Source organism: Rana temporaria, chromosome 6, assembly GCF_905171775.1.
Source record: "Rana temporaria chromosome 6, aRanTem1.1, whole genome shotgun sequence".
NCBI classification, from domain to species: domain Eukaryota; kingdom Metazoa; phylum Chordata; class Amphibia; order Anura; family Ranidae; genus Rana; species Rana temporaria.
Genome location: NC_053494.1, coordinates 8,907,161 through 8,918,434, shown reverse-complemented (window position 1 = coordinate 8,918,434; position 11,274 = coordinate 8,907,161). Strand labels below are relative to the sequence as shown.

General features: G+C 46.6%; 1 long non-coding RNA gene across 1 annotated transcript; it reads right to left on the bottom strand.

Moving 5' to 3' along the window:
- Positions 1-480: 480 nt before the first annotated feature.
- On the bottom strand, positions 481-8,847 carry LOC120942586. The gene is made up of 2 exons (XR_005750193.1): positions 8,759-8,847; positions 481-1,074 (listed from the first exon to the last, which is right to left on the bottom strand). It is a non-coding gene; the product is annotated as an uncharacterized LOC120942586 (long non-coding RNA).
- Between the last annotated feature and the right edge of the window lie 2,427 nt (positions 8,848-11,274).

Sequence of the window (11,274 nt, the reverse complement as noted above, 5' to 3'; positions counted from 1 at the left end):
TGCCAGTCACATGCTACCAGATGCAGATCCCCCCCCCCACACAGCTTACCTCTCGCTCTCCCTGCCCTGGATGTCACAGCTGAGCGCTGCCGCTGTTGTCCGAGCGCTGCCGCCTGGCTTCACTCGCAGAGGGGGGGGGCGGGTGAAACAGCGGTGATGCGGGCGAGCCTACTTCACCCCTAACTGTGTGGGCGGAAGTGCGGCGGGGCTGTGTGGGCGGAAGTGCGGTGATGGCGGCGATCTCTCTGCTCGCCGCCACCGCCGCACCTCAGATAGCGCAGGCTTCGCGGCCCACCAACAAACAGGCTGCGGCCCGGTAGTGGGCCGCGGACCGGGGGTTGGAGACCCCTGCCTTATGTGATTAGCCAAGGGTTAGAGTCTATTACACATCCATACGTCTATAAATTTGGCAGAAATTCATCAAGGGTTTACATCCGCTTTAACGTTCACGTGTGTGTGTAAAGGCAGGCGTCCCAATACTTTTGATAATATAGTGTTTGTTTACTGAAATCCAAAATCACAGAGAATAATGAATAAAGAAAACACTAAAACATCGCACATTTCTCTCACTTTTTCTTTTCAACACATTTATAACATCTGATAAAATCTAAGGAGACTCAAGTGGAGCACCAAGTATTAGAATGCATGAAGGTAAAAGCCATATAGTCAGTAGAAGCTCTTCAAGCCTGAAGTGTGAGGGCAACTCCACCGCAAGTGAGTATTGTTGTTCCCCCCGGAGATGGTCTTTACTGTATCTGATGTCTATTGGGGCCCGCAGGGGGATCTGTTCACCTATAGACCCCCCCGGACCTCATGTATTAGGAGTGTTGGCCGGGCTGAGCTCTATAGACCTCCACTAACTGACACAGGCCCCAGTTCTTGTTCAGCTTCGGCCTGTTGGGGTAGGTCCTTGCGCACAGAGGACAGGAGGCCACGCGTGGATGCTGGTTCTGCCACGTCCTGGTGATACAACCCATACAGTAGCTATGGCCACACGGCAGAGACACCGGATCCGTATAGAGTTCCATGCACACGCAGCAGGTCAGGGCATTGGTCATGTTACTGGGGGCCGCCCTGGAAAACGGAAACATCAGAAACAAAAAGGTGAAATTCACATAATTTTATTATATTTACAACTATTTATAAGGAGGTGCCGTACATATACAAAAATGTTATGAGTGGTACCTTCATCCGATCGAAATGAGTAAAGATTGGGATGAGGCTGTATATGGACTTTTAGTGTACCGAATATTACCAATTTTTACAAAATTTACAAAATTATATGTCAACATATTCATAGAATAGAAAAATATATCATGACAATCATGGAGAAACTTTATTACATCCTATCGTTAACCAATAGAACATTGGAAACATCCACAGAAAATACACATTTATTGCTCAACATGTTTCGTGGGTTTAGCCGCTTCTTCAGGAGCTTTTATTGTCAGGCCTCGTACACACGGCCGAGGAACTCGACGTGCCAAACACATCGAGTTCCTCGGCGAGTTCAGGGATGAAGCCGCCGAGGAGCTCGGCGGGCCGCCTTCTCCCATAGAACAACGAGAAAATAGAGAACATGTTCTCTATTTTCTCGACGAGTTCCTCGGCGGCTCCATCGGGCCAAAAGTGTACAGACGACAGAGTTTCTCGGCAGAATCCGGCTCTGACCGAGTTTCTTGCTGAATTCTGCCGAGAAACTCTGTCGTGTGTACGAGGCCTCAGATCAAGTGCTACATAGATAGGATTGTCATGTGACTAAAATAGAGAAAGAACACATATATATTGTAACAGAATGACCCATGACACCCAGAGACTTTTGAAGGATGAGGGGTACTCCTGTGCCAGCGTCACTAATGACTCTTGGGTCTAGGGTCATCCTGTGCCCCTTTTGGGCATAGGGTGACTGAGAAATATTAATTATAAATTACATGGGATGGGACATTACTGATAATTCATGTTTTGCAGGATATCTTGGAATTTTACAGGTTGTTAAAGTCTGACTCCAAATGGAGTGTTTTCATTCAATGGGGGGACACATGCTTTTGAGGTGTTAATTGCGTAGACTCCTGAAAGACATTCCATTGTCCATTGTGTGATGCTAACTAAGTCTGAAGGGTCAGATGTCTCCTTTCAGGGGTAGGGAATTAGCATGTCAATTATGTTTAGTAAAGGAATGTGTTTTGTGTAACAGGTGAGGGGAACTTGTCAAGCTGTAGTAATTAACCCCTCTGATGCGGAGACGGGACGTCTGGGGGATGATTAGTAATTAGCCCATCTGAATGTGTACTGAAGCCCCATTGTGTGATATTGGGGGTGGAGAGTTTCTTTGTCCCTGTGATTAACTTTAACATGCTTGTACTGTATATAAGAAAGCTAAGATACCAATTAAAGCGTTCATACATTTTGGAACCAGTACCAGAGCTTGTGTTGTCTCGGTTATTCTAGGAAATGGGATTGATCGTGTCTACTGTATTGTTGGACTGTCGGATAAGCTGTCGTGGTTGATGGAATGGGAATATCGTAAACAGTGATGACCGTTACATATATTATTAATAAAAATACACTATTGTAAATATATTATATATATATATATATATATATATATATATATATATATATATATATATATATATATATATATATAGTCAAATTTTATATATAGAAAAAGACATCCATTCTAAATAGGAAAAGCTCCCCGTTGGGTTAACTTATATTTACAACTAATGCGTTCTACCCACCCTCGTGGCCTGACATTCTAATAAATGGCCAGTTGTGGGCTTCAAATTAAATTATAGGTATTGGAATTTCCTTTCAAATTTGGCTGTTGGTGAACATAACGAATACGAATTTATCTTGAAATTACGAATTATCCAAAATAACAAATGCCGCATCTAAACAAATGAAACGGAACAAATTATTGATAAATAATAATAAAAATGTTTTATTTTTAATAATTTGTTCCATTCCATTTATTTATTCATTATTCCAGGTAATTCGTAACTTCAGATAAATTGGTATTCTTCACGTTCACCAACAGCCAAATTAGAAAGGAAATTCCAATACCTATAATTTAATAAGTAATAGTTAAGTTATTATTTACGATTTTTAAATTTTCGGGTTTTCAAATATTTGTTCGGATTTTCGTTATTTTCTGAAAAATTTCTTCGAATTTCCGCATTTTGGAATTTCTGAATTTTCGAAATTCAGGATTTCCGCATTTTCTAATTTCTGAATTTTCTAATTTCCGAATATTCGAATTAAAAAAAAATAGTTAAATGGATTTTTGCTAAATCACATATTTCCAAATTAACGAATTTGGCAAAATTTGTTAAAAAACTATTCGGAATGAAACAAATTGCACACAACAGTAACCACAGGTGTAAACAAACACCAGCTCTACCCCTCTTAAAACAGAACTACACTACACTTGAGCACCACAAACCAAAAACTGATAATTGCGCTGTCGTGCGATGTTGCACCCAACCAAAATTTAAGTCTTTTTTTTCCCCCACAAATAGAGATTTCTTTTAGTGGCATTTTATCACCTCTGCGGTCTTTATTTTTTGCGCTATAAACAAGTGTATATGCATTTTTGTTTTCTGTAATTTTGAAAGTGTAAATGATGGAAATAAAATCTAACTTATTTTGACATATTATAAGAATGTCTAATCTGTAATTTGATGCCTTTTGGAGATTTTTCCATCTTTCCTTGGCTTCGTTATGCACATTAATACAAATTTTTACCTGGGGTGCCCAAACTTTCCATCCCCACTGTATACATTTTGCACAAACCAATCAATATACGCTTATTGGGATTTTTTTTTACCAAAAATATGTAGAAGAATACATATTGGCCTAAATTGATGAAGAAATTCGATCTTTTAAATGTTTTTATTGGATGTGTTTTATAGTAAAAAGATAGGATTTTTGTACTCACCGTAAAATCATTTTCTCTGAAGTTCATGGACGGACACAACACTTAGTCTTGACCTTAGGGTTATCCACCTTCTATCAGGAGAGGACTAGGCAGAACATGTTAACAAAAATCAAACCTGTACAGGGGGCGGTCCCTCTGGCTATAACCCCTCACACTGCATCCAGTAAACAGTAAACAAACTTCCACCCAAAACAAGCAGAGCTCCTCAACGGAGGAGTTGCAACCTTAAACAGCCGCCTGCAAAACCTTGTAAAAACAGCAGGATCCTGGAAACCGAATAGGTCCGTGGATGCCACTGCATCGTCTCACACATAGAGATGTAAGCCTTCCACGTGCGATGATAAATCTTCAAAGAAGATGACTTCCGTGCCCTCAGCATGGTGGAAATTACCGAATCCGACAGGCCTCGGTCCCTTAGCATCTGACTTTCAACAGCCATGCCGTTAAAGCCAGCGACTGTAAAGCAGGATGAAGTGCTCTTCCCCGACTGCAAACCGCAGAAACCTCTGATGCCTGACACATATGGGGACATGCAAGTATACGTCCTGGATGTCCAAGGACGCCAGATGGAGTGCAGCGGCCACAGAGCGAACTGATTCCATCTTGAACCTTTGTACTTTTACAAAGCAGTTGAGGGCCTTGAGATCCAGGATTAAACGGACCCCGTCCTTCTTTGGGACTACAAACAGATTGGAGTAGAATTCCTGAAACCTTTCCGGCGACGGCACAGGCACTATCACCTCGCGTATCAGCAGGTCCTGCACTGCCCCAAACAAGGCATCCCGACGAGCCGAAAGAAGATTATGGTTGGAGGGAAAAAATCTGTTTGGTGGACAAGAAAGAAATTCTATCCTGTACCCTGATAAAACCACTTCACAAACCCACTGGTCGGAAAGCAGGGAGGTCCACCGAGCTGCAAACTCGCAAAGGCGACCCCCCACCCGAGAGTCGGACGGAGCAACCCTTCATGCTGTCGCAGATTTGTTCGCAGGCTTGTTTGGCTTGCGAAACCAGGGACGTTTTTGTCCCTCAGCGGGCACCTTGTCGGCCTAGGAACGATTACCTGCAGCTCCGAGCATACGAGAAAAATGCTTCTGAGCGGAAAAGGAGGGCCCTGGCCTATGGTGTGGCTCCTTACCTTTCCTGGATTGTGGAAGCAGTGTGCTCTTACCCCCAGTAACATTTTTAATAATATCATCCAGCGAGGCTCCAAATAGCCTCTCTCCCTGGAAGAGCAAATCCGCCAAAGCCTTCTTGGATGTCTGGTCTGTGGACCAGCATTTCAGCCAAATCAGGCGACGTAGCACCACAGCAGATACTGAGGCTCTTGAAAGAAAGGGAGCTGTATCTAAGGCCGCATCGCAGACATACTTAAGGCCACGCACTAACTGGTCAACCAATTCCACGCAGATCGGGGAAGCCTGTTGCTCTTCCAACTCGTGGTGCAACAATTTTGCTCATTTCGGTAAGTGTCTGTGACACCAGGGCCATGGCCAACACTGGCCACAATGCTGACCCCACTACCGTGAACATGGATCGGGCACTGCTGTGATAAGTGGTCCAACAAGCACTCTTTCCTGCGCTGACTCAGACACGGGGTCATCTTAAGTGTCCGAATGGTCCTGGTCTGCATCCTCTGACACGTCAGAACAGGGGCCGTGTGCAACAGCAAGGCCCGAGTCTGAATCAGAGCTTTCCCCAGAAGATGGAGGAGACGTTTTTTAACCCCCTTGCACCTGCACACCGCTTCCACCCTGGCAACAAAGGACTCCAGGACCGCCGACAAAGCATCCATAGGCACTGCAGGGGCACCGGTTGCCACCACAGGGATGTCTGGGGAAGAAGCGCCAGCTTCTGACGCCATGCTGACCCACACTCGCCTGACACCCGTAGGGACAAAGGCAAGGTACACAAAAAGTCCACCCTCCTAGCTGCAACAGAGGGCTCACCACCCTGACCCAGGTACTACACAGCGCCGCTATCTGCCCTCTCCGGTGTTCTCCTGCGTCTGAGGTGTTTCTGTGCTGTTCGCGCCATTCAGAGAGATATTCCCATGGCTAGAGGCAAAAACTAAACTGTGGCTACAAGAAAATTGCCGCCAGCCGCCTCAGCAAAAGCTTGCGGGCTACAAGAAATGGCCGCCAACCACCTCAGCAAAAACGAGCGCAGGCTACAAGAAAACAGCAGTTTTTGAGGGAAGGAAAAAAGGCTGCGAACAAGCTGAGCTGGACACCCAACGCAGCCCCCAGCCAGGACTCAGAGCCCCCTGGAGGACTTCCCTGCCAGGTACACAGCAGGCCCAGCCACCACAGTGCATGAGGAGGAGGGAAAGGACAGGGAGAGAAGAAAGGGTGAGTGAGAGACCCCCTTGTCGACCTCCCCAGGAATTCCCAGCTGTTCCATCCTGCCGAGACAGGTGGAACCGTACTTACCCGTCCTGCGGGGACTGCTAGACGCATTCCAGGCTGACTCATCACCCGAGCGGTATGGGGTGGCTGTTGGACACGACACACTGTGACTCGGACAGCAGTAGCCCGGTCAGATGTGTGCCTCGGAGCATATAGCTCACCGACCACCCCTGGAGCAAACGGGGCATGTCGTGGCAGACCCAGCGCGTAGCTAAAGGTCTGCTCACACTCGATGGCTGGGCTAGGGAGACTACCAGGATCTATATTATCCAGCCTGTCACCCAGCCGGCAGTTGATAGTAGATCTCAGGATCAAAAAAGTAGCAAAAAATCTCTAGGACCAATGGTCCCAACCGGGAGCCAGGTCCTTCTCCTATGCTAGGCAAAAAAAAACTGAGCTGCTGGATGCAGTGTGAGGGGTTATAGCCTGAGGGACCGCCACCATTTCTCAATGGATCAGGCTTATGCCCTAAAAGGGCGGGTGCCTCCCTTTCCTGTCACAGCGCATTCAACCAAGGCAATAGGTGCCCCTTGGACTTTCCGACATCAAGCATCTGTCTCCCAGGTGTGTAAGGCGACAACCTGGTTCGTCCGTTCACAAGGTTCACTACGTTTTACAAGGTTGATGTGAATTCATCTGCGGATGCTTGCTTCGGCCGCAAGGTTTTGCAGGCAGCTGTTTAAGGTTGCAACTCCTCCATTGAGGATCTCTGCTTGTTTTGGGTAGAAGTTTGTTTGCTTTTCCCACACCTCGTTTTTTTGACACTGCTTGGGGAGACGTCCCTAAGGTCAAGACTAAGTGCTGTGTCTGTCCATGAACGAAAAAGAAAATAGGATTTTTGTACTCACTGTAAAATCCTTTTCTCTGAAGTTCATGGACGGACACAGCACCCACCCCTCCTTTTTATGTTTGTACTGCTTTTTGACTAACTGAGCTGCTGGATGCAGTGTGAGGGGTTATAGCCCGAGGGACCGCCCCCTGGGCAGTACTGTAAAGGTTTGATTTTTGTCAACATGTTCTGCCTAGTCCTCTCCTGATAGAAGGTGGATAACCCTAAGGTCAAGACTAAGTGCTGTGTCCATCCATGAACGAAAGACAAATATTGTATTATTTTCAAAATTGTCAGGTATTTCTTTGTTTATAGTAGTGGTGCAACGGATCACAGTTGATCCGTGATCCGAACGGGTCGCCCCCTTCGGATCGGCACACACTGTGATCCGCGGACTGCCGAGGCTCCGGAGCTAGGCCGAAGCCGCGGCCTTTCCTAATGTTATGGCCGCAGCTCTGGAGCTAGGCCGAAGCCGCGGCCTTTCCTAATATTATGGCTGCGGCTTCGGCCTAGCTCCGGAGCCGCGGCCATCTTGGTACACCCGGTGGCGGCCCTCCTCTGGGGGGGGTTTGTTTACACTCAGAGGAGGAGGAGCCTGCACTCATGGGACACAACGCTACACCCGGGGAGCCCTACTACTGGGGGTGTCTGTCTGCACCGAGAGAGGGGGGGTCTGTCTGCACCAAGAGAAGGGGGGTCTGTCTGCACCGAGAGAGGGGGGGGTTTGTCTGCACCGAGAGAGGAGGGGGTTTGTCTGCACCGAGAGAGGGGGGGGTTTGTCTGCACCGAGAGAGGAGGGGGTTTGTCTGCACCGAGAGAGGAGGGGGTTTGTCTGCACCGAGAGAGGGGGGGGGTTTGTCTGCACCGAGAGAGGGGGGGTTTGTCTGCACCGAGAGAGGGGGGGTTTGTCTGCACCAAGAGAGGGGGGGGGTTTGTCTGCACCGAGAGAGGGGGGGGTTTGTCTGCACCGAGAGAGGGGGGGTTGTCTGCACCGAGAGAGGGGGGGGGTTTGTCTGCACCGAGAGAGGGGGGGGTTTGTCTGCACCGAGAGAGGGGGGGGTTTGTCTGCACCAAGAGAGGGGGGGGTTTGTCTGCCCCGAGAGAGGGGGGGGTCTGTCTGCACCAAGAGAGGGGGGGGTTTGTCTGCACCGAGAGAGGGGGGGTGTTTGTCTGCACCGACAAGGGGGTGGAGAAGTGGATATTACAGTGGGGGGGGGGGGGGAGATGTGGATATTACAGTGGGGGAGAATTTTTTTTTTTTTTTTTTGCCGATCCGAAAAATGATCCGATCCGTGACTCCTGATCCGAGGAAAGTTTTTTGATCCGTTGCACCCCTAGTTTATAGCACAAAGAAAAAAAAACACAAAGGTGATCAAATACCACCAAAAGAAAGCTCTATTTGTGGGGGGGGGGGAAAGACCTCAATTTTGTTTGGGGACAATTTCGCACGACCGCGCAATTGTCAGTTAAAGCGACGCAGTGCAGTATCTCAAAAAATGGCCTGAACATGAAAGGGGTAAATCTTTCGAAGCTGAAGTGGTTAAACTTTGCTTGTTATGATTCAAAGAGGGACATAGTTACCCTTCATCTTCAGCACGCTGCACCGGCCTCCTCAATGGTCTTGTTCTCCGGACTTTTGGAAAAACTTCTGAGAGAGAGAAAGAAAGAAAAAATTACATAGCGTCCCACGCACTTCTTCTCTAGGACAGAAGATACGTTTACAGTACATCCGGAAAGTATTCACAGCGCTTCACTTTTTCCACATTTTGTTATGTTGCAGCCTTATTCCAAAATGGATCAAATTCATTATTTTCCTCAAAATTCTACAAACAATCCCCCCATAATGACGACGTGAAAGAAGTTTGTTTGAAATCTCTGCAAATTTATTAAAAATAAAAAAATCTCATGTACATAATCTGTTCCAGGAGAATGCTCGTAATCCAAAGCACTCGCATATCAAAGCGACTATCCCCATTGAAGTCAATGGAAACGAAAATAATTAGTTCTGCATTGACTTTAATCACACGCAATACCGAATGCGGCCAGGGGCGGGGTGCCAGAGAGCTTTGGAAACGTCCGAAAAGGCCCCGGGACACCTTGGCAAACCTCGGAAAGACTTTGTTCCCGAGATTTGCCAAGGTCAGCTGTGCTGTCCTCGGGCCTTTTCGTGCATTTCCGATCTGCGCCGTTCGGCTCCGGCACCCCCCCCCCACCACTTATGTATTATGGAACACGGGGGGAAAGAGCACAGCACGGAACACGAGGGAAAGAGCACAGCATGGAACATGAGGGAAAGAGCACAACACGGGGGGAAAGAGCACAGCACGGAACACGAGGGAAAGAGCACAGCACGGAACACGGGGGAAAGAGCACAGCACGGAACACGGGGGAAAGAGCACAGCACAGGGGAAAGATTGCACGGGGGGAGAAGACTTGCAACTCCCCTGCCTGCCCAGGTATTGGCTGAGACATCAGAGCATTTCCCCCGAGTACAAGTTCTCGGGGGAAATGCTTGGTATCGGTCCCGATATCGGTATCGGAACATCGGGACATCCCTAGTGTGTAGGCAAGACTGATATCCGATCGTGTGTACAGGGCTTTAGAGACTGATTCAAAAGTGGCAGTGGTAAAGACTACCTGAATATGGTTCAGGTGATGGTACTTGTACAAAAACCAGTGCAAGACTTTCATGAAATAGGCGCAGGTAATGTTAAAGGGGCAATACTGACAGAAAAGTTACGCTACTTTTTTATTAAATTCACCTGTAAGTCACTCTACAACCAAAAGTGCCTAAACAAGGACTACAAGTCATTATTTAATGAAAGCAAATACAATTATTATTATTTTTCATTATTTAATAAGATCAACATTTTAAAGGCGAAGTCCAGCCTGAGCTTGTTTTGGCCGGGCTTCTCCTAAGGGTCACAGTAGTGCAATTTGTTTTGCACTCCTGTGACCCATTTTCAGCGGAGAGCGGTCTGAAGTCTGCTCTCTGCTGATGTCACCAAGATCAGTCCAGGCACCGCGTCATCCCAACTTAGGAAGTCTGGATCCACCAGGTGCCTCGGCCTTTCAGAGAGCCGCTGAGAAGGCCGCTCCCCGCCCCTCCACAGTTGAGTGCTCCAATGAGTTTGGAGGAGCAGAGCAGGAGAGCTGCTGACTGACAGGCAGAAGATCTGTGCTCAGGGAGGGAAGAGAACTGAGACAGTGGCGATGTTGGGTGGCTCAGTTCTCAGTAAAAAGGCCATGGGGGCCAGATACAGCATCAGACTGATGCTGTATCCACCTAGGTAAGTATGATTCTAAAAAACAAAAAAACAAAAACATACTTCTCTTTTAAAGGCTAATTCCACCTTTTGCAAAACAAAAAAAATAGTATAATAATAATTTTAAATACACCCATATTGCAAAAGGCATAAACGTTCATACATTTTTTTTTTTTTTTTTGCATTGGCACTGAAGGTTGCAAGGCATTGGAAAAGCAATCAGTTGATTGGGGGTGCAATACTTTTGCTCCTGCAGACTCCTCCCCTAGCTCAGGTCTGGACCCCGTTATGGACCTTTGGGGCTGGAGAAAGACATGGACTACAAGTGTTGTGATGTCACTGCCCTTGTGCTCCATTGAAAACGACAAGTCCCTCTGCGGTGTCTTTCCAATCATTTTAAGGGAAAAAAACTGGCCAAGCCTGCCTGGTCCTTTTTAAATACTTGATTGCCCCCGCCCTTGCTAAATCATTAAAATTTGTTTGATTATTTAAATCATTTAAGCATGACAAATATGCAAAAAAAAAGGGGGGCAAATACTTTTTCACAGCACTGTACTGTAGATATATACTGTATATACAGAGTATATATATATATATATATATATAGATATATATATATATATATAAAATAGATTTTAATATTTCTTCATTTTTCTTCACATTTGTTTGGTGAGCGTGGTGATCTTTGTGATATATACCACAATGGGCGTAATATGAAACACGGTCAGAAAGATGGGCTTAACTAAGGCCTCATGCACACTGGACGTTAAAATAACATTATAAAAACGCCAGTAGCTTTGCAGTGAGTTTTTCAACTTTTTCAGCTTTTTT